This window comes from Polistes fuscatus, unplaced genomic scaffold, assembly GCF_010416935.1.
Source record: "Polistes fuscatus isolate 324 unplaced genomic scaffold, CU_Pfus_HIC Scaffold10, whole genome shotgun sequence".
NCBI lineage: Eukaryota > Metazoa > Arthropoda > Insecta > Hymenoptera > Vespidae > Polistes > Polistes fuscatus.
Window position 1 is genome coordinate 5,366,675 of NW_025112998.1, and position 23,455 is coordinate 5,390,129.

Below are 23,455 nucleotides of genomic sequence, written 5' to 3' on the forward strand. Positions count from 1 at the left end.
CTATCGATATTATAGTGTCGATATAATAGTGTATAAGGTAGGAGAGTTGCCATAAATAAATTATATTCCCATAAATTATACAAAATCATTATATGCGTTTAAAAAATTATGAAAATCTGTAAAATAATTCGAATAAAACAATAAGGAACGTTAGACGATTTGAAAATTTATCGTTGTAATTCGGCAAAGAAATTATAAAAAAATTGTTGTTACCGGTGGTGTATATTTGAATACATCACGATGAAAAGAAAATTAGTGAAATAATTTTGTATTTTATTCTATCGATATTATAGTGTCGATATAATAGTGTATAAAGTGGGAGAGACAGACAGAGAGAGAAGAAGAGAGAGAGAGAGAGAGAGAATGGGGGAGAGAAAGAGAGGGTAGAAGCAATCGATCGATCGAGATGTCTGATAACTATCGAGCACTTAAATTAACTAATCGAAGATCGTCGCGACAGCGTATAATAAGCGAAGCGTCAGGTTGAGCCGCAGGTGATCATCGAACGATAATGGTATTAATACATCATCGCTGTGGCATAGCTCGACGCACGCTGATTGCTCGCGAACCTGTGCGCGCACCTTGGTTGCTGCAATCTGGGCTTTCTCACTCACTAGAAGATAGAGATATAATAAGCAAGTAATAAATATGCAATCAAGTATTTATAATCTACGATATCGTTAAAATATCATCGCGCGCGCGAGTATAATCTAAGCTTTATTATAAATATATCTATAATTTTCAATCTTATATCTTATTATATTATAAAAATATTTAACAACAAAGTATATTACAAACTCAATGTAATATATATCAGAAAAATGATTTGATACCCTCCCCCTCCCATCGGAGTAGTAATCTTGCGTTAAATCTAAGCGTTATTATACAAATATATCTATAATTTTCAATCTTATATCTTATTATATTATAAAAATATTTAACAACAAAATATATTACAAACCCAATGTAATATATATAAGAAAAATGATTTGACATCCTCCCCCTCCCATCGGAGTAGTAATCTTGCGTTAAATTATTTCCTCCTCCCATAAATAAATTCATAACATATATGAATGCATATAAAGAAACGCTATATATATATATAATCAAAGTAATTATATTAAGTTAATCATGCGTCAAATTATGGAAAGAAAAGAAAAATAGAAAAATAAAGTAACGTATAAGGAAACGTCACTAAACGTTGATTCGATACTCTCGCGTCTTTTAATCAAACGAAAAGGAAACGAAAGGAAATGATATAAGAACGGAAAGAAAGAAAGAAAGAAAGAAAGAGAAAAAAAGGGAAAAAAAAGTTTCGATCGGATAGAAGACGCATGCGCGCACGCTTGCATCGGGTAATGGATTAGCAACGAGCCGGGGTAAAAGAACCGCATCGCAAATGACGACTGTGTGCGACTCCACTCCTTTTTATTCATTTTGTTTCCTTATATATATATATATATTCGCTTACGTGTAACGTGGCATATAGAATCGTTTTAGTACGACGTTGCAGGGAGCATAAAAAAAGAAAGAGAAAGAGAAAGAGAGAGAGAGAGAATCGGTGAACGCGTTAATATCCGATATCTACGAAGATCGGACAGGCGTTTTCTGTAAAAGGACACCGCCAGAAGCGTTGTACGACAACGGAGATTTCCGACCCACGACGTGGGTATCCTTGTGCGTGCTTTCGATGAGAAAAGTACAAGAACAGAGAAATAAAGAGAAATAAAGAGAAAGAAATGGAAAGAGAGAGAGAAAGAGAATGGATTATCCGAAGCAAGAATCAAAAGAAAAGTACATACTCTATTCCTTTCTCTTTCTTTCTTTCTAACCAGTGGGACGACGAGATTCGAGGTATAATCTTGCACAAGATCGGAATTCCGTGGCTACATCTTCTAACATTCTCTCTCTCTCTCTCTCCTTAAACTGAGATCCGCTTGCCATCTAACCCTTTCTCACCAACATTTTACTTCCGTTGCTCCTGGCAAACGCAGCAGTCCTGCTGGCTGCCTTGCCGGCAACGTTTGTAAATCGTTCGGCTTGGATTATCTTAGGTACCGATCGGAGAAGTTTGCCCTTGCACCGCCCACGCCAAAACCTTTATTGCTCTTTTATTTCTTTCTCTCTTTCTATACTTTCAATTTGCTTCTTCTTCTTCTTCTTCTCTGTATATATATAGAAAGTATTTCTTACTTTGATCGTACAAATTTTCTATTCGAAGATATACATTATTCAATAACAAGTGCAAATCTTACTACAATATCTCGATGATTTATTTTTTATTTATACGTGAAAAAATATTTTTATTCAATAAAAAATTGTTAATTTTATGATATCGTAATATATTTGACATTTGACCTATTGTCATCATTATATATATATACATATATAATCTTTAGGAATTAATGATTTAAATATATATATAAATCGTTAATTATAAATTGAAAGTCATCGAGACGTTGCCAGAACATGCACACGTAAACGTAACAACACGCGTACATATTCACGTAACACGTTAACTCGCGCATTCGATGGATTATAGGTTGACATCGAGCGTAAATGCAACGCTTTTTCTGCATTAACTCCTAATTACATTAACGACTACTACTCTCCCCCCTCTACCCATCCACCCATCATGAAATCGCGACTACGTTCGCGTCAAATTCGTCCCGCAGGAATGGTTGTATCATTATCGAATTTATACCCGTTATAAATCTTTAATCCGCTTTCGATATGCGTGAGGCTGAGGAGAGGGAGAGGGAGGGTGAAAGAGCGAGGGTGAGAATGAGGATTGGATAGGATGGATAGGGGGAATTCGGGGGGATTGTGGGGATTGAGGGGATCGAGGGGGAAGGGGGTGTATGGATCGAGATATGAATGCGTTCTTCGCGCATGTACGCTCGATAACATTCGTTTGGCCAAAGCATTGCAAAAAGGATCAGAATTCGTTCCTATTCGTCCGTTCGTTCGTTCATTCGTTCGTTCGTTCGTTCGTTTCTCAGCTTTAACAGAAGCATCGTTGTCGGTGATCTGCAAAGCGTTAAATCTCCTTTCGAGGCCATAAGTTAGCATAAAAAAAGATTAATGTGTGTTTCATTTTATAAACAGCGACCGTAGGGGCAGAGATGAAAAGTAAAAGAAGAAGAAAAAATGAAAAAAAGAAAAGTACGCGGTGGTTAACTTTAAACGTATAAATTTATTTTCCAATTGACCGTTATTCCCACAGTTGTAACTTCGATACTCTTCGATTTGTACAAATTTGGTTTCTATCAAATTCCATATTTTGCCAGAAATATTTTATTATTGGTTTTATTCTTGTTTTCAGGTAAAATGTTTCTTTTCTTTTTTTCTTTCCGGTGTATCTGCATATTTATGTAGATTCGGCACTCGAAATGAAGAAAATGAAATTTATGTAAGGATACAAGAGAGATTAATAAAAGATAAGGAAGATAAATTGAGTTTAGAGAGACTAACAGCTGAATGAAAACTCCTTTCGTGTTCTTCGTTCGATTATCGGTGTCTGGTTAATGCGATTAGAAGGATCGAAGTGCGATCGTTCTTGACCGATTTTTTTGTTCTACTCGTTGTTAGATCAACGTTACGTTTGTCTTCTTAAAATGAATCGTATTATTGAACAAAAAAAAAGAAAAGAAAAAAAAAAATTGTTGGAAAAATTCTCGGTAAAACGCTAACGAAATTGATGTTACTTTTAACGTCCGATGGAAATGAAAGAAGTTATTGAAACAATAAAATAAAAAGAAAATAATTGATACGTCGTAACTATGTTTCTTTCGACGTTCGAGTTTTACGAGGTCGTGTAGTAGATATACATAGAACACGCGTACAAGGTCTGCTTAATTTCAAATGCCACGTACTGATACTTGAAAAAGTCAGATACGACTTTTAAGCCACCATCTCGAGTACGTGTCTTCGATTAAAAATAAAAAATGAAAAACCTATGCAGACGAATCGGTCGTTCCTCCCCTCAAAAACAAAGAAATATCGTTTATTCAATAGAGATATAAATTTGAATAATAAATTATAACTGTAAAGAAAAACAATATCATTTCCTTTTTACCCTCCCCATAAGAAAATCTTCAACTTGTCCTGAAAGAAATTTTGTTATTCTATTAAATTCTCTGATTAAAGCGAGTAAAAAATATAAAAGTTTACGATTGACAAATTTATAGGAAATTTTCGAAGTAAAAATAAAAGAAATAGAAATAAATAAAATACGTTAAAATCAAATGTCTATTTATACATGTTAAAATCCCAGAAGAGGTTTAATCGTATAAGTAAGGTCGTATTACTTAATGCGTGGGTGTCCTTTATCGTTGTAGCATACACTAATAGAACGACTGATTGCGAAACTTTAATTAAGGCCTACTACATCGTGATCTAATCGTATTATGCCAGCAACGGGTGTCTCTATCGACGTACCGTAATTTATTCCGTAACACCACAAAGTAAGAAAAATAGAAAAAAATCAAGATAAAGAAATTCAATAGAGAATCGTGTACTTAAAATAAGCACCAGGAGCCTGGGTAGTTCTAATCGTTAAACTGATACGCGCCATTTGCCGAATCAAGATTAATTCGATACTTTTGCGCCTACGCGAAACTACGTAAATCGCGTTAAATCTATCATTCAGGTGTGTAGAATAGAAAGTAGGCTTGGCAAACGTTCGTTCAGTTATTTTTGTTTGTTTCTATGTGTTTAATGTTTCTTCAACGAACAAACGAAACATTATTGTGCAACGATTTAAGCGTATTTAATACTGATTACAAATTTTTCTTTCATCAAAATCTAATTAAATCTAATTAAATCTAATTACAATACTTTAAAACGTTGACACAAATTAAAATTATATAATTGTAATTTTTTTCTTTTTTTTTTTTGAGATAAACTATTTTATGACAAGTAAGATATTTATTTTATGTTAAATCAATTAATTTAGAATTAATTTACCGTTATAAGTACCGTTCTCTCATACCGCATCAACGTGTTAAAGTAAAGAACCAAACTTTTTATCTATGATAATGAAGATTTGTTTTTGTTCGGTTACGTAGTTTCCCTTCATATAACTGAATCTATGTACATACTTGAATCTTGCTTTAGGTAAAATGAAATTTGTACGATCGAGAGAAAAAAAAAAGCTCTTTTGGAAAGTTCGTTAAACAAAAGTTAATCCGTTCGATAGAGAGTGCAACTACTTTTTTAACTCGACAGCTAGAGAATAGTAGTTTAGTATGTGGCTGGTAATAACAAAGATTAACCACCCTCATCCTATTCTACCGTACAAATTTTATCTTACTTTAACGAAAACTTTTCTTCGTTAGAGCTCGTATTAACGAAGTTAACACTCGAATACACCTCGAAACGTATTAAAAGTACAAAATTGTGTTTCTATAATCGATTAACTTAATTATTTGTTCTTCGTGTTGTTTGAATTAAATAAACGTTTTGTATTTTGTTCTTCCAGACTTTTAATTTAAAACAAAAAAAATAATAATAAGAAAAATGAATATAATATTACAGATTTTCTATGTTCTATTTCTTTTTTGAGACGAATAATAACGTTTGTAGTTTAAAAAAAAAAAAGAAGAAAAAGGAAAAAAAATAAAGAAGTAAGGAAGAGAGAATTTGTTCGTTCGATAATTAACGTCCACGTAATTACAATGGAAATAATGAGAAAGTGAAGAGTAGTATATAACGTTGGCGCAGATGTCGACGACGAATCGCATCAATTTCTTATGTAAGTTTGCAGTAGGAACGTCACTGCAAACTCACTCCTTTTATTCTTCTTATTAACAATAAGTTCTACTAGACTAGAGATTACATCATCGACAAGCCATTTAATAATTTTAAACACCTGCTCTTTTCAAGACTTAAATAACTACAGTTAAAGTTAAATATATACGTATATAAAATTATAATGATTATTTATATATATATTAAAAGATTAACGTTAGTATTTCTCGTAAATGATAATAATCAAATAATAACAAATCGTTTGTTATATAATGTCGATTCAAATAATTCATAAACGAAGAAATAAACGAATGTTGCTATTTAATAATTTCAACCACCTGTTGTCTCTAGTACCTTAAAAACCGTATAAACAAATCTTTTCTACGTATATTCAATTATAACGAGCGTTTATTATAAATGACGATTATTATTATTGTATTTAATATATCTCAAGTGATGATAATCAAATATAATCGATGAAAAAATAATATTTAATTATTTTTAAATACAATAGTAATAGATATATATATATAAAATTATGGTGCTTATTTATAATAATTTTATATAATTATAATAATAATATAATAATAATAATAATAATCTATATTATTGAATAAAATAATATATGCAAATTAATATAAAGATTTGAATAATAATGAAGATACGAATAAAAGCAGCAAACATTTCGGATGTTTGACAGGGACGACGATGCGTTGACTACGAGTAGGAAAAAAAAAAAGAAAAAACAAACGTAACAGAAATTCGAAGGCGAGACCACACGACGAATTAGCCTGCTCGAAAAGTGGGTGGACTTTCAAATGACTCTAGGAGAAAAGCCGAGAGTATCGATCGAAACGGATTCCGATAATCGAGATACGATATTAATAACTCCGACTAGGATAGGCGTAGGTGTGTGTGTGCGTGTATGTGTGCAAGTACTCGCCATTGCCGTGTTTACACTATCACAGAGAAAAGTCTCAAAGCCAATATCGACGTTCTCGTCGATAAACGTGATGTACATTCGAAAAAAAACTTTTTTTTCCACTACCACCAACACGACGGACGACACGCGGAATCACTTCGCGACGATTTCAAACGCCATTTGTTTTTTTTTTCCTATGTATTTTTTTTTTCTTTTTAGAGAAAAATATATTCTCATAATTAATCTCATCAACGTGTCGCACACGCTAAATGCATATATCCACCTACAATTTTTTGTTTTTTTTTTTTCCATTAATTCCTATCGTATAGGATATCTTTTTGATTCTTTTTTTCTTGTTCACAATCGATTAGTAAATGTAAATAAAATATAGATAATAGAAATTTAAACGCACGAAGAGCTTCTTCTTTTTCTTATATTTTTTTCTTTTTTTTAGATTCTCTTATACGTAAAAACGCGTATGCGTAAATTGAAATAAGAAAAAAATATCGAATCATTCGTTTACTGCGTTCGAATTGGTGGTCTGGTATTCCTCGATGGGGGTCGATGAACTCTCGACTTGATGTAGATCGAAATAAGAAGATTCGGCTTCTCGATCAAAAGATAGAAAGATTTTATTCGTCGCGTAGAATTTTCAAGAGAAGCTTAGTTTGGTGTACGTGAAATTTAGCAAGATAAACCGATCTGTATGAAGGAAGAAAACATGAAGCAGGACTTCGTTGCGGTTTGGTACGCGGATCTCGGGAAGCAAAGGTAAACGTATTCGAACATGCTATACTTTCTCAGCGAATCAACCAACCAACCAACCAACCAACAAACCAACCAACCAACCAAGTCATCCGATCCGAATTTCTAAGCGAATCGATTTCTTCAGCCGACATTCCTATCGTCAAACACTGTATTTGCACTGAGCAAATATAATTTCTTCTTTTAGTAGTGGAAACGAGTTAAGTTGAGTTCTTTTAAAGTAAGTAGGTAAAGAAGTAAGTAAGTAAGTAAGTGAGTGAGTGAGAAAGTAAATAAGTACACGCACGAATTCACACGAATTTCGATCGATATTCTCGTGTCATTGTTAATTATTATACGAAATGTTCTCACAGTTGTTTTACACAATTTAAAATTACAAATTGTAACACGTGATTAGATTCCTTTAACTAATGCTTTAATTGTAAATTCATATCTTTAATGTAATAAATAAATTATTAGTTTATCGTGAAAGTTTGTGACGGTTTATAAATGTATATTCTATATATATATTTTTGAAATAATTATCTATTATAAATAGAAAGTGTTGTCTTCGAATATTTTTAAACAAGTTTGGCACGAATTTTGCCTGAAACAACCCGATATAATTGTATTAATAAATGAATATTGATATTCTTGTTAAAAACGATACTTTAAAGGCACTCCGTATAATTACAGTTATATATATATATATATATATATATATATATAACAAACCAACGTCAAATATCGAATAAATATTCAAAAATTAGTGAAAATAATTGAAAACAACGTTAACTATATTCCATTATTTCTATATTCGTCGGAATACGAATGAGAAAGGTAAGAAATATTTTTAACCATAATTGGTCCCATAAGTGTCCCCGTTTTTATTTTTCTACACGGTGATAATCCTACCAAACTTTTGCATACGATCACGTGCAACAGGAGTAAGAAGAACGTGCGTGTTACTCCTTCGACGTTGAATGCAACACTCAGTACAGCCAGATTCAAAAAGTTTCTTCCTGAGAGATAGGCCATTGCACTTGATAATTATATCATATTTTAAACACAAACATAATCACGTTATTAAAGTCAATCCGATAGTTGTTCTCAAAATTGGCGCCTTTTAATCGAGGCGCCACCATCGAATCGAACATTTCAAACGTTTCGCGCTTTTCTCATCGGACGCGCGTACACTCGCGCACTCAAAAAAACAAAACAAAATAAAATAAAATAAAAAATGAAAAAAGAAAGTATATATAACAAAAACCCATTTCTCATCGTTATACCTTATCACTTTAATTGGCGTTGAAAAAAGAAATAAAAAGAAAAACAAAAAAGGTCGATAAATATTTTCACGTATCGTTTCTTCCGTCCGCTGGTACGCATACGTAGTTTCAACGATGATGATGATGATGATGATGATGAATCTGCTCGAAATGTTTCCGCATGAAAACCTCCCACACGGTTCGTCCTATCTCGGTTGATCTTCCCGTTCATCTCCCGTATAACTTCGTTCCTTTTGCTTGTACGAACGCAACCCCTCTTTTCTTGTACCACACAATTTCCTCCTATACCTTTGCTCACCTCTTTTCTCAACGTGAAACATTAAACGAACAACGCTTTTAAAACAACAAAGTCAACGTACCTTTATTAATCGATCTAACAATCCTACTTGTCTTTAAATCCATCCTCTTCTTTTATTTAAAAAAAAAAAAACAAAAATATACAAAACAAGAATAATGAAAAAGAAAAAACACAAAAGACAAAAACTAATTCTTTCTTTTTCTTAAAAAAACGATCAAACAAACACACGCTCGAAACTAATTCTAGTGCGTAAAACTTTATCTCGCAAGAAAACAGGCGCGAAAAACGTTACGAGCGTTTCGAATGAGACACAATCGAACTGATAAGAAAGAATTCGAAGGAAAGAAAGAGAAAGAGAAAGAGAAAAAGAGAGAGAGAGAGAGAGTAAAAAAAATAAGTTCCCCGAAGAGAGAAAGATACACGACACACAACACTCGTGTTGAACGGCGTGGTGTGTAAGCAGCACTGTCGTCCCGTAGGTACTCCGCATCCGCACTACTCCGGACGAGTGCGCTTTTCCTATGTGTGTGTGTGTATGTGTGCATCTGCGTGTGTTACAACACGTTAAGGCACGAAGGCTCGCTCCTTTACACGCGTACACAACACACAAACACACACATGGTTATATGATTACGTGTGTGCGTAGTCTACTACACTATATTCGTACGTGAACGAACGGTGTGCAAGTTACGTAGGCGGCTACGTGTTTACGAGAAAGAGAGAAAGAGAGACAGAGATAGATAGAGAGAGAGAGAGAGAGAGAGAGGAAGAGAGAGAAAGGCTGCTTAGGGGAAGGTAGAAGAGATAGGAAAGCGAGAGTGAGATGGACAAAGACGATGATCCAACCTGGAGGATGAGAGGGACGACTAGCTGTTGTGGAAGAAGAGGGTAGTGGGGATTCGGAGGGGTGGAAGAGAGAGAAAACTAAAAAACTACGTTACTACGTGGTCTTACCACAGACGAGAGAGATCCTGAGAGAGAGAGAGAGGTAGAAAAGGACGCTACTTCCTTCTTTTGTATGTTTTATCCAACCTAAGTGTGTATGCGAATTGAACTTGTGTGTATATATGTGTTTGGATGAATTGAGAAAACGTTTATATACTGTCTGGTTACTTTAGGCTCATATCGAGCTTTTCCTATTATTTTGATTACTCGATTAAATGTGTTAATATGATATTCAATTTTCCTTCAAATAAAAGATAAATTGAATTATGATTACAGTTTATTTATGTGACCATTATTTTAAGTGGTTTTTATTTGATGTTAAAACAAGGACGCATAAGTAATTTCCTGTTCTTTTGTACGTTAATTAAAATGTTTGTGTGCGTTAATTGAGAACTAATTTGACGGTAATTAAAGCACGATTATACACATACGTAAATTTATTTGCAATTGTTTAACTTCTGGTAATTATCTTAGCATGTGTCCCTAAAGTAAGAATAATAAATTTGATTAATCAAATGAAATAGAAATAAAATTGAAGATACGAACAACGGTTACGATTTATTCGTTAGAAAAAAACCAAAACATTCGGAAGATATATTTTATCCGATGGGTTTCCCTTTTCCGATCGTGTTTTCATATGTGCTTATTAAGAATAAAATATTATAGAACGATAAAACGTTCTTTTAAAATCCGACAAACAAGTTGATGCAATGCGTATCGAATTTATCTTCGATATTTTACTCATTTATTCGACGATACTTATAATGACGAGTTAACGATTTAATTTTTTCCTCTTCCATTTCTTTTTTTATTCTTTCCTCTCTTTTTATCTCGTTTTTTTTCTCTTCCGTTATAATACATTTTTTGTTATTTCTGCAACATAGATTTTGTATTTTTTATTTGTTGCGTGCGTTTGCATTTGACGCACGGTTGGTAACTCAAACTCAAGCTGTGTTTCACCATTGAGAAACGACGGATTCTGAACGAGGGATGTGTACAACAATTCGAAAACAAGAGTATATAAGAAGGAAAGAAAAGAGAAAGATATATATATATATATATATGAGATAAAGACACGTCGCGAAGACTGAATGAAATGAAGAGTAGGTGCAGGAAAGAACGGAATACGGTGTATACATTGTGTTCTAGTAGACGGCACGATGAAAAATGCTGCAATCGTAGCTGTCTGGACTCAATTTGTAAAGAATAAAGCAACGTCTAGCAAAGTCGATACAACTATGATGCTTTAAAGTTGATCTATCCTAACACCTGATCGAAATTACTTTGAAGAAAAGACTTTTTTAATCGTCTATCAAATAATAACAAATTATTATCAAATAATAAACGATAATTGTTTCTAATATTGAACACATGTTTATATTTAATTTTTAATTATTTCAAGTTGATTGATTAGTTGCAGTTAGTTAATTTATATATACATATACATACGCATATAAACGATATAATAATTGAATTTTTGATTTTATAATACAAATTGTAGAAAAAGTTATATTATACTTTTTAATATACGTGTATCGTTTATACACGTATGCATATGCATATATATATTTGTATGACACACATATGCATACGTACGTAAAATTATTTACGTAGCTTTTTGGACTCTATTTGTAAAGAATAAAGCAACGTCTAGCAAAGTCGATACAACTATGATGCTTTAAAGTTGATCTATCCTAACACCTGATCGAAATTACTTTGAAAAAAAGACTTTTCTAATCGTCTATCAAATAATAACAAATTATTATCAAATAATAAACGATAATTGTTTCTAATATTGAACACATGTTTATTTAATTTTTAATTATTTCAAGTTGATTGATTAGTTGCAGTTAGTTAATTTATATATACATATACATACGCATATAAACGATATAATAATTGAATTTTGATTTTATAATACAAATTGTAGAAAAAGTTATATTATACTTTTTAATATACGTGTATCGTTTATACACGTATGCATATGCATATATATATTTGTATGACACACATATGCATACGTACGTAAAATTATTTACGTAGCTTTTTGGACTCTATTTGTAAAGAATAAAGCAACGTCTAGCAAAGTCGATACAACTATGATGTTTTAAAGTTGATCTATCCTAACACCTGATCGAAATTACTTTGAAAAAAAGACTTTTTTAATCGTCTATCAAATAATAACAAATTATTATCAAATAATAAACGATAATTGTTTCTAATATTGAACACATGTTTATATTTAATTTTTAATTATATAAAGTTGATTGATTAGTTGCAGTTAGTTAATTTATATATACATATACATACGCATATAAACGATATAATAATTGAATTTTTGATTTTATAATACAAATTGTAGAAAAAGTTATATTATACTTTTTAATATACGTGTATCGTTTATACACGTATGCATATGCATATATATATTTGTATGACACACATATGCATACGTACGTAAAATTATTTAACGAAGAACAATCGATATTAAAGATAAAACTTCTTCACTGATCCGTACGATCTCTTTCTGGTTCAGTCTTGAAAGCAACTGACTAAATAAAGTAAGCAAGGACCAAAAGAACGTGACTCGGAAGAAAGATAAACATTGAATGTCCCTGACCTCTGTCTGATTTATTTCAAATACATTCTATACGCTATATGCTTACCTGTCTAACTGTGTGTATGTGTATATATATATGTATGTAATGGTAATCAAAACAAAACAAAAACAGACTGGTATGATTCACGTTTCGTAAAAATTTCCAAAATCTAAAAATAATAGTAACATAAGTAAAACGAAAGAAATGATTTAAGATAAAAAAAATAAAAAAAGAAAAGAAGGAAACGTATATAATAGAATATTTAAGGAATAAAATATATTATAAATATAAAATTAAACATATGAAATTCAAAGGAGGATAGATATAAAATATGAGAGAACGCAGTTTTCTCGTGAAAGATTCAAGGGGAACTTAGCGTGTCCGATGTTGGCGATGCATCGGCATGATTCTCGATTCAGCTTGTATCGTCCCATAATGCATGAGTTATGCGCATAATCGTAAAAGTGGAGATCATGCGCAAAGCAGAGCGACCGGTCGATCGTGTTACAAGGTGACCACATATAATACCGGTAACTACGACCAGTGGAAAGATGAGTCAAGTTTAACTTTTGCGTAATTTCGAATCGATCATACTACTTATATCATTTTTTTCACAATTTTCTATCTCATTAATATAATAAATGGTATACGCGTAGAAAAAGAATTATTTACATATACGTCGCGTGCGAGAAATAAATATTATAAATTACAAAAAAAAAATCTATATATTATAAATGTAGGTATATTATATTTTGTAATGACAAGAGCTAGAGAAAATAATTTTATTAAATAAAATGTAAAAATAAAGAAAAGCAAAAAAAGAAATAAAAACCGTCTATCATATTATTAAATATAATTTAGTAAAAATCAATACGATGTATATATTAAATAACCAAAAAAACTTAATATACCGAATTAAATATCATATTTCTTCAATTTCTAGACATTAATTATACAAAAATAAAATCACACTCCTAAATATAATAGATGGTATACGCGTAGAAAAAGAATTATTTACATATACGTCGCGTGCGAGAAATAAATATTATAAATTACAAAAAAGAAATCTATATATTATAAATGTTGGTATATTATATTTTGTAATGACAAGAGCTAGAGAAAATAATTTTATTAAATAAAATGTAAGAATAAAAAGAAAAAGAAATAAAAACCGTTTATCATATTATTAAATATAATCTAGTAAAATCAATACGATGTATATATTAAATAACCAAAAAACTTAATATACCGAATTAAATATAATATTTCTTCAATTTCTAGACATTAATTATACAAAATAAAATCACACTCCTAAATAAACAACGGTACGCGAATTTCATTCATCTCTTTTAGCGTGCCAATAAAGAAACGAAAAAATCCTATTGGCAAACGCTAAAGAAGTGGAAGGAAAATGTGTGTGCATAGGAAAGAAAAAAAAAAGAAAAAGAAAAAGAAAGGATAGAAAATAATAAAAGTTTTCCGACTTGACGAGATTTATATATCTTTTGCTCTCATCCCTTGCGTAACCAACGAAGAAGAATCTTTTTCCTCGTGTCCCTTACGAGGAACCCGTTTTCGCTTCTTCCTTTGCTTGGTATCCTTTTTCTTCGGCTTTTCAACCGACCGTATATTATACGACGACGTACAGCATTATGCTACACTTTTGACTGTCTATAGGTTGCACGGAGGTGCTACAGAGAGGATCAGTAGGAGGCCTGGGAGGAAGAAAGGGGGAAAAAGAGGGAGTCAAAGGGGGGAGGGAGGGTGATGTGTACAGTATTATGCCACACCCACGCGGCGTTCTCGCGTTATTTACGTCTCTCGTGGTAGCATTGAAAAATAAACTACTACGTTGCGAGGAACCCTTTTCTGCTATAGGAAAGAAATGCTTTGTTACGATGGGAGACAGGTAGGTGTTACTATACATTTGCTAGCCGTTTAGAAATTTATTCTATGATGAGAAAAATAAAGTATTATTATTATTATTATCATTATTATTATATAACTTTTTTTTTATCAATGACATAATAGAAACTTTAAGATAATAAATTATTTTTTGTTAACGTGTAAAAGTAGAACGCGTCATGCGATATTTCTTTTCATTCGAATCATCGTATTAATCAATATTTCTTCTCTTTGTTTTTTCTTTGGTTATAAAAATGAGTTAAATGTAAAACGAATTAATTTTCTGTTTTCTTTCTTTTTCTTTTTTATTTAAAAATCACCGTTTTATATTTCTATTTATTACATTGAACTATGAATATCGAGCGGAATAATGTATAAATATTATGAACTAAACCGGATTGTGATCTATTCGTTGGATATTATCGTTATATGCAAATTTTCTTTTCTACGCAAAATGATTGTAATACGTTATAATATCTGCGTGAATAATATTTTGAAAATGTATGAAGAAAATATGTAACGAGTATTAATTCATTGATATATAATAATATAGTGTTAGTTGGCACGAGTAGGACTATTAGTTGTACAACTGTCTCGTTGTCGTCTCGTTGATGAAAGCATCGTGTCGAGTAACTCGTTGAACACAGAAAAATAGAAAGAGTGAGAGAGAAGCACGAAGTATGACAAGATTTACGAGTGTGAATAAAATTGTCGAACAAATTTATTACCAACCAGCTAACCAACCAACCAACCAGCCAACTAACCAACCAACCAACCAACACGAGGACGACTACGTTACACTGTTGAATTTGTTATTTTTCTAGTTTGTTATACACCGTAGAAAATGTAACTACGAACATATTCCTAACATTGGGTACACTAAACTGACATAAGCCACGAACAAACACTCACTTTTCTCCCCTTTTATCTCTCTCTCTCTCTTTATTTCTTTCTTCGTCTATCCCTCTCTATTTCTGGTTGCTCGCAAATTGGTAAAAAGGTGGCACTATTTGGGTTCGAGTACAGCGAGCTTTTAGTCGGCAACCAGAGACGCAAACCACCAGCATCATCATCACGACGACAGCATCGGTGGTAACACGACCACTAGCAAACCTTTTTCCAGTTCCACCCACACCTCCCTTTTCCACGACCTTTAATTTCCCTCTCACGACCCTCCTACACGTTTCTTCCTTTTTCATTGTCATCCACTAGAATGTGAGGTTTAGGGGTTGAAGGAAGGTTGTCTAGAAATGGCCGAAAAGTCGATCGATGAAAGAAGTCTGGCTAAAAAACAGCAGGAGGAAGGGGAGGACGGGTGGTTAGGAAAAGGTGAGACCAATCACGAGGAAGAATACGAAACTGGCTAAGTTGCACAAGAAGCTTTCCTTTCTTTCTTTCTTTCTTATTGTATTTTTTCTCTTTCTATTTCTTTTTTTTTCTAAAGCTGGCTTATCTCTGTACAACCGTTTAGTATAAAACGAGCAAACAAACCCCCCCAAACCCTTAACGATATGCCGTATCTAATCGAGTAAGAAATTTCTTTTATTCTTCTCATTTCTTTAAAATGCAAGTCTTTTCTTTTGTTTTTTACTTTTCTTTGCTAAGGGATGTTTTTTTCGTTGTCTCTCTCTCTCTCTCTTATTTTGTATAAGAATCTATTTAATTATCGATTAATTCAGTTTACAATGTATTATTTTTTCTTCCATACTATTTTATTTTTTTTTTTTTTAATGAGAATTCTAAAGAAATTGCTCGTTACGTAAAAATTTTCTTTATAATATTATATATTATATATAAAATGAATAATGTTGGTGGATGATAGTAACGCGAATGACAATGTTTTTCAAAGGATTTCGTGGTCGACTTTATTAAAGTCACACTGGGTGTCATGATTTTGATCCAACCTGGAGACTACTACCTTCTCCTTTCTTCTTTCATCTTCTTTCAACTATTTTTTTCTTTTTTTTTTCGTTATTCTTCCCTTTTGCTTCTTTTCCTTCTCGAGTTCTTTACGTTCTCTCGCGTAACAAAGAATTATGTTGATTCTATGAGGAGGAAGAAAAGCGGAAACCGGAGTGAAGTAAGCTCAAGTGGGTCAACGACGAGAAATCGTAGATTAAAAAGACACCGAAAGGAGAAATTCGTCTAAAGGTAAATAATAACTCGTGTGCAAATTGTATATTAATATGTATGCAAGAAATTGTTAGTATTCGTTTAATAATATTCTTGAAATTATCTTTTATATTTTATACGTACTCAACCCCCTTTTACTATATTGTGCACAAATTTCTACGACACAATTTTGAACAAAATTTTCGTATAACACAAATTTCATTCTAATTAATTTTTAAACGAATTTATAGATTTTGCAATGGAACGACAATGTTCCAAAATTGACAATGTTTTGTAATAGGATTGGTCCTATAACAAATTTATTTTCGTAATGTTTTTCCGTATTGTTCCTGTTGCCAATTATTCTGTACATTTTGCGCGTTCATTCTATTTATTATTCTTTTTTTGAAATTATTACAATCGTTCAATAAATAAGCAAAACAATGGTAAAGCAATTTTTTTATTTTCGTTTAAATTCAAAGAGAATCATTGTAATTTTTTATTCGAAATAACAAACGATTGAAAGAGAATCGAAGACAGAAATTTGTTCAAATACCTTTAAATAATATCGTAACGAATATAATAGAAATTGTGCGTTATATTCTTGAAATTATGTTGAACATATCTTTCCTTCTCACGCAATATCGGTAAACTATCCCTCTTTCGAATTGGATTCGATTGGTGGCTGAGTAAACCGTAATTACCACGATGTTAAATATTTAACGGTTTCACGCGTATTCCAATCGGATGACGAAATAATTCGAGGATAAACAAAAGCGCGTGCGAAATAGCGCGTACTCGGGGAACGTTCTCATATGCATAAAATTGCACAACAGCTTAAAACGGAACAAATAATTATTATATTATTATCGTTATAGAAAACGGTTAAAAACGATATTATAGAGAAATTTCATTTATACGACTTTGAGGATATCCGGTCAACCGATAATAATGTCCATTTTTAATAACTTCAAAAATAAGAATACAATAATTGAATGGTTCATTGGGTCAATAATTTGATAACTAAAGTTTCTATTACGATCGTAGTAAATCAACGCAGAAATAAATATAATACAAACGAAATAAAATATATTACTTTCCAGTCCTGATCTCGTTCGTTGACATTTCAGGGAGAGAAAAAGAAGAAGAAGAAGAAGAAAAAAAAAACAAAAATAGAAAAAAAAAGAAACTCCGTCGAACGTTCCGACTTTTCGTCGCATCGTTCGCGTGGAAAAAGAAAAAAAAAAAAGAAAAAGAAGAATAAAAAACAGGATAATTGTCGGAGCAAACACCCTTACGATGACACCGGAATTGTAAAGAGTCCGGTCAACCGATAATAATGTCCATTTTTAATAACTTCAAAAATAAGAATACAACAATTGAATGGTTCATTGAGTCAATAATTTGATAACTAAAGTTTCTACTACGATCGTAGTAAAATCAACGCAGAAATAAATATAATACAAACGAAATCAAATATATTACTTTCCAGTCCTGATCTCGTTCGTTGACATTTCAGGGATAGGAAAAGAAGAAGAAGAAGAAAAAAAAAACAAAAAAATAGAAAAAAAAAGAAACTCCGTCGAAAGTCCCGACTTTTCGTCGCATCGTTCGCGTGGATAAAGAAAAAAAAAAGAAAAAGAAAAAGAAGAAGAAAAAACAGGATAATTGTCGGAGCAAATACCCTTACGATGACACCGGAATTGTAAAAGAGTCGGGATGAATAAAAGAGGAAGAACGAGGAAAAGGGGTTTGAGAGGAAGGGGGTGGTGCTCGGTGTGGGGGAGGGGAGGGGGTACGGGGTTGACTGTACGGGGAGGAATGGTGGGGGAAAAAAAAGAACTCGGATCATTACAGTGTGATTTGAATGCTAAGAGTAGCGCTTCGTTAACGGGATCCACTTGACCCGGTAACGAAACGTAACGATCCTCAATGTCTTTCGTTTCCGCTTTTCGAATAGAGCAGAAGCATAGAGAAAAAGAAAGAGAGAGAGAGAGAGAGAGAGAGAGAGAGAGAGAGGATTTGGAGAGGGCAACGTTACGCGTATATTACTTACACACACGTACGTGTGTTATAACTTTACGCATTGTAGAAAATATATAGTACACGTGTATATATACAGCAACTTTGTCGGGTCATTGTATCACGTCTTGACATCGAATATACGAAGATAAAAATAAAGAAAATTCAATATATTATACAATTAGTGGAATTAAAAAAATTGTTCTTCTTACTTTTATTTCCAAATTAATTTGTATTTTTTAATCGAAAAAAGTATACTTTATGAATATTAATTAATTCGATACTTTTCTCGAAATAATATATAATTAGAAGATCAGTCGTAGAAGATAATAAAATAATATATAATTATAATTGTGATAAAAGTAAGTATTCGATTTGAAGTAATAAATATAAATAATTTGTTATATAATTATTAAAAGCAATATTAATAATTATAATAGTCGTATAATACGTATATTAGATTTAAATTAATTTATATATTACAATACAATACTAAAACAATATCTATAATTACGATTATTTATTATGTAACAATTAAATATTTGAAAATTGAGAAAGCAATGATTAAACCAGCCATTCGATTAATTTTTCATTCTTTTTAATTTCATCGATATCTAATGTATATTATATGCGATGATAAATATATGAAAAAGAGGATCATATAGTTCTAGATAAACGTGTATGCGTTTGTAAAACACATTGCTACGTTTCGTCGATGGATCAGTCCAGTGAACGATTCACCGAGCCACTTGACTTTCTTAACCGTCTCTCTCTCTCTCTCTCTTTATTTTTTTTTCTTTCTCTTTCCCTTTCTGTACCGTATAATTCCTCGTCCCTGAAGTACACCGATGCAGATATCGGCTCGTTATGCGGCCGACTCGAAACCACCCTTCTTCTTCCCAACCACACCCCATCTCCATCCATCTACTTCTGACTAACCACTCTCGATTCATTCACACAACCGACTTCTACTTTTGTTTTATTCAGTTTTCCCACCGTTGAGATTTTGCGAGAATTCTCGGTTACATTGGGAGGCATTAATTAATCGAAAAGGTGTACGGAAAGAAAAAGATAGAAAGAAAAGGATAGAAAAAAAGAAATAAAAAAATAAAAAGGTAAATGGGTTCTAACTTGTTATTTTATTGTTAAGTGTTTTTCTTCTTTATCGTCGTATTTGTTCATCTGTAAGGGGGAAAGAAGAAGAAGAAGAAGAAAAAAAAAATAAATCAAAAGAAAAAAGAAATGAATATAACGATGTACTAAAAAATCGAATTAACGCGAGTTCTCAATTAGTATTTGATTAAATGTTATATCAATAAGAATTATGTTGATTTTCTAAGGATTGAATTAATATAAGAGAAAATATTCAGGGAGAGACGCGCGAAAATGTGGAAGAATAAAAGTTGTAAATAAAAAAAATGTTAAGGAAATAAAGTAAAGGAAAATCGTGCACGCACGACTTCAGCACTTCTTTAATAAGAGGAAAAGAGAGAGGGTTGATTATAATATATGAATATTCATTGGTGCGAGTCCGCCTTTGCTATTTCTTCCTCTTTCTCTTTTAGATAGGTCTGCTAACCACGTAACCACTCTCACATCGACGATCCTTGAGGAACTTTCGAAAGTAGGGCTTAATTAATTTTCGTTAAAGTTACATTTTATCTTCGCACCTCTTTTATCATTATATTCATTTGAATCAACGAAATGTAATTCAAAGAAAATTTATATTTTTAGACGGATTCGTTTGAATGAGGAGTTTATATTCAATGTATTTTATGTCTTTTGTGTGTGTGTGTGTGTGTGTCTATGTGTGTATCCAATTGTTTCAGGTATATAGTTGGATTCTTTTTATCGATAGCAAAGTAAAGGATTGGCAACAGGAGAACAGAGGAAAGGATGAAAGAGAGTAGGATTATATATGGACCATGTACATCGGCTCAGAAGGATGCTGCACACCAGATAAACGGAAGTTCGGAATTCAATCAACGTTTGTCGCTAGTTCGTCTGCCTTTGGTTTACCTTTGTGCCTTTGGGTTTATGTAACTTACGCCGGACAAGCGAAGTATACGTAGCTGGGTAAACATTCCACTAACGTTAAATTTATGCGATAAGCTATCGTCCTACTTTCTCTCCTTTGATCGAAACTAATAGCATAACTGCGATGTTAAGGAATTAACTATTATTTTATAATTAAACATAACGTTACATCCTGGAGTACGTCAAATATTTAGTTTAATATTACTATCTTTATTTCTTATGTTAATTATAAATTATTAAATTGACCAGAATGTTCGTGTCGATGAATATTATTGACAATTAATAATAATACACGGTTTTCTTTTTCTTTTTTTTTATATTACACTTGTTTAACATACGTAAGAAATAATTTGGACAAAAAATTACTATTTTAATAAAATTTGTCAAAGAATTAATGTGGTTAAACTTTTGATCGGTAGTGTCTATTTAAAAAAGAAAAACTACCAAATATATTCGACCAAAAGTCACTAACAACATTTTCATATTTTTTTGACGATGAGTGGTAATCAACTACTACTACGGTACTACTACGACTTTATTGAATTTACTAGCCATTACTTCATTAAAAAAAAAAAACCATCAATAATAAAATGTGTGAAAGCATTAACAGAAAGTATACCTTTTCCCGAAACAAATTTTTCCCCAATAAAAAAGAAATAACTTTGACGAGCAATAACTGAGAAATTAGCATAAAATGTTGTTAATAACTTTGAAACGTATAATATACAGACGGGAATATATTTATTAATCGACACGAACTTTTCGCGCAACGATTTTATAATATCACAATGAGAAATCATTCGAAACGATATAAAAGCAAGCTTATGTTATTAAACGTTCCTTTATTCAAGTTTTAAAAGCGATAACGTAATTTTGAATCATAGTACACAGATATATACGATTGGATACTCGAATGAATGTGTGTGCTAGTACTAACGCTGTTTGCGAAATAATCGGAATGTTATAAATTCGTAGCAGTTTTCTCTCTCTTTCTCTTTCTCTCTAACACACACACACACACACAGACACTTTCTCTCACTGACAAGCTTTGTATTTTTGATTGAAAGAGGGTACTACCACCATTGGCTATTAACTTGGTGTGCGTGAACCAACTGAAAGATAAAATACATGTACCTAGATAGATATAGTATAGTATAGTATAGTAAACGATATCGAAGCCTTGTTAGAAGAGATAGGAGATAGTAGAACGAATCGAGATCGTTTCGTTTGCGAAAAAGACTTCTTTTTCCGAAACATCTGTATCTACACGCTGCTTCTCAATCCAAACCGAAATCAAACGAAATGAATCGGAATGAAACGAAACTAAAAGAAACTAAACTAAACTAAACTAAACGAAACAAAAACTAAAGCAAAAGGAAAACGAAACCGGACGAATCGAATATATTTGAAAGAATAGAACCTCATTTCCGAACGATGCGTTTAAAACCGAACAACGAAACAAAGCGACCATTGTATTCCTACTACCTTTTGTCAGACAACGAGGCGACAATTTAACTTCAAATTACTCGTCACGATATCTTGGGCCTCTCGTCGAACGCAATCTCATCGTTTCAAAAACCCCCACAAGCCTTTTCCTTTTTTATTTATTTATTTATTTATCTTTCTCGTACGAATCGAATAAGAAGAAGAAGAAGAATCTAATTAAGCTGAACGTTATTTGTAACATTTGTATTGAAAAAAGTATACGCGTTTGAATAATGACGAATTACTATTATATTTGTCCGGATTAATTGAATTAAGATTAATTGAAATATTCTCTTCTACGTGTTCATCCCTAATCGAATAAAAATCAAATCAAATAATACAAAATGCACATCTTGCAATGTTATCCAAGAAAAGTGTTGCATTGAAAAAAGTATACGCGTTGGAATAATGACGAATTACAATTATATCTGTCCGGATTAATTGAATTAAGATTAATTTAAATATTCTCTTCTACTTGTCCATCCCTAATCGAATGAAAATCTAATAATACAAAATAATACAAAATACACATCTTGCAATGTTATCCAAGAAAAGTGTTGCATTGAAAAAAGTATACGCGTTGGAATAATGACGAATTACAATTATATCTGTCCGGATTAATTGAATTAAGATTAATTGAAATATTCTCTTCTACGTGTTCATCCCTAATCGAATAAAAATCAAATCAAATAATACAAAATAATACAAAATGCACATCTCGCAATGTTATCCAAGAAAAGTGTTGCATTGAAAAAATATCCAACAAATATACTTCTAAATAAATATTAATCAAATTCTAACATATATATTTTATTTCGTAAAAAAAAAATTCAACATTCGTATTGAACTATACTTAAAAATATATGAATGAACCGTTTCATAAGGGCTTCCCTCCCCCCACGGGTCTCTTTATTCTCGTTCAGGAAACCGTCGATTTCTGTCGGCATACGTAAACGCTTTTGGGAATGTTAAATCTATGCAATAATCTATTCCCAGGCAGACTACATGTAAGAGAGAGAGAGAGAGAGAGAGTTAGGTGAGGGGTTGCATAGGAGCTAATGCACATTGATGTAAAGGAGAGGTGAGGAGAAGTGAGGAGAAGAGAGAAGTCTACACCGAAAGCTCGCACAAGCAGCTAATCTATGCAAATGAGCACACACATGCCTGACGGACTTGTGCGGTACCCGGTCAAAGGATCTTCCCTAGGATACCCAGCAGCCCTTTCCCTTTTCCTCCCTCCTTTCTCAATGCTTACAGCAAGTACACGTGAATGCCCACCTAAATACATATGTATGTATGCGGTATATATATATATATATGTACATATTTATTTATGTACACGTGT

General features: G+C 32.1%; 1 protein-coding gene and 1 long non-coding RNA gene across 9 annotated transcripts in view; both read right to left on the reverse strand.

Annotated features, from left to right (window-relative positions):
• LOC122524409 overlaps window positions 1–9,401 on the reverse strand; it is a 40,310-nt gene extending 30,909 nt beyond the window's left edge. Inside the window, exon 1 of the long non-coding RNA XR_006305535.1 lies at window positions 9,066–9,401. This is a non-coding gene — a long non-coding RNA (uncharacterized LOC122524409). The remainder of the gene's footprint in view (window positions 1–9,065) is intronic.
• The window catches only part of LOC122524374 (dystrophin, isoforms A/C/F/G/H-like), a 352,972-nt gene that overhangs the window by 99,273 nt on the left and 230,244 nt on the right, over window positions 1–23,455 (reverse strand). The window lies entirely within an intron of this gene.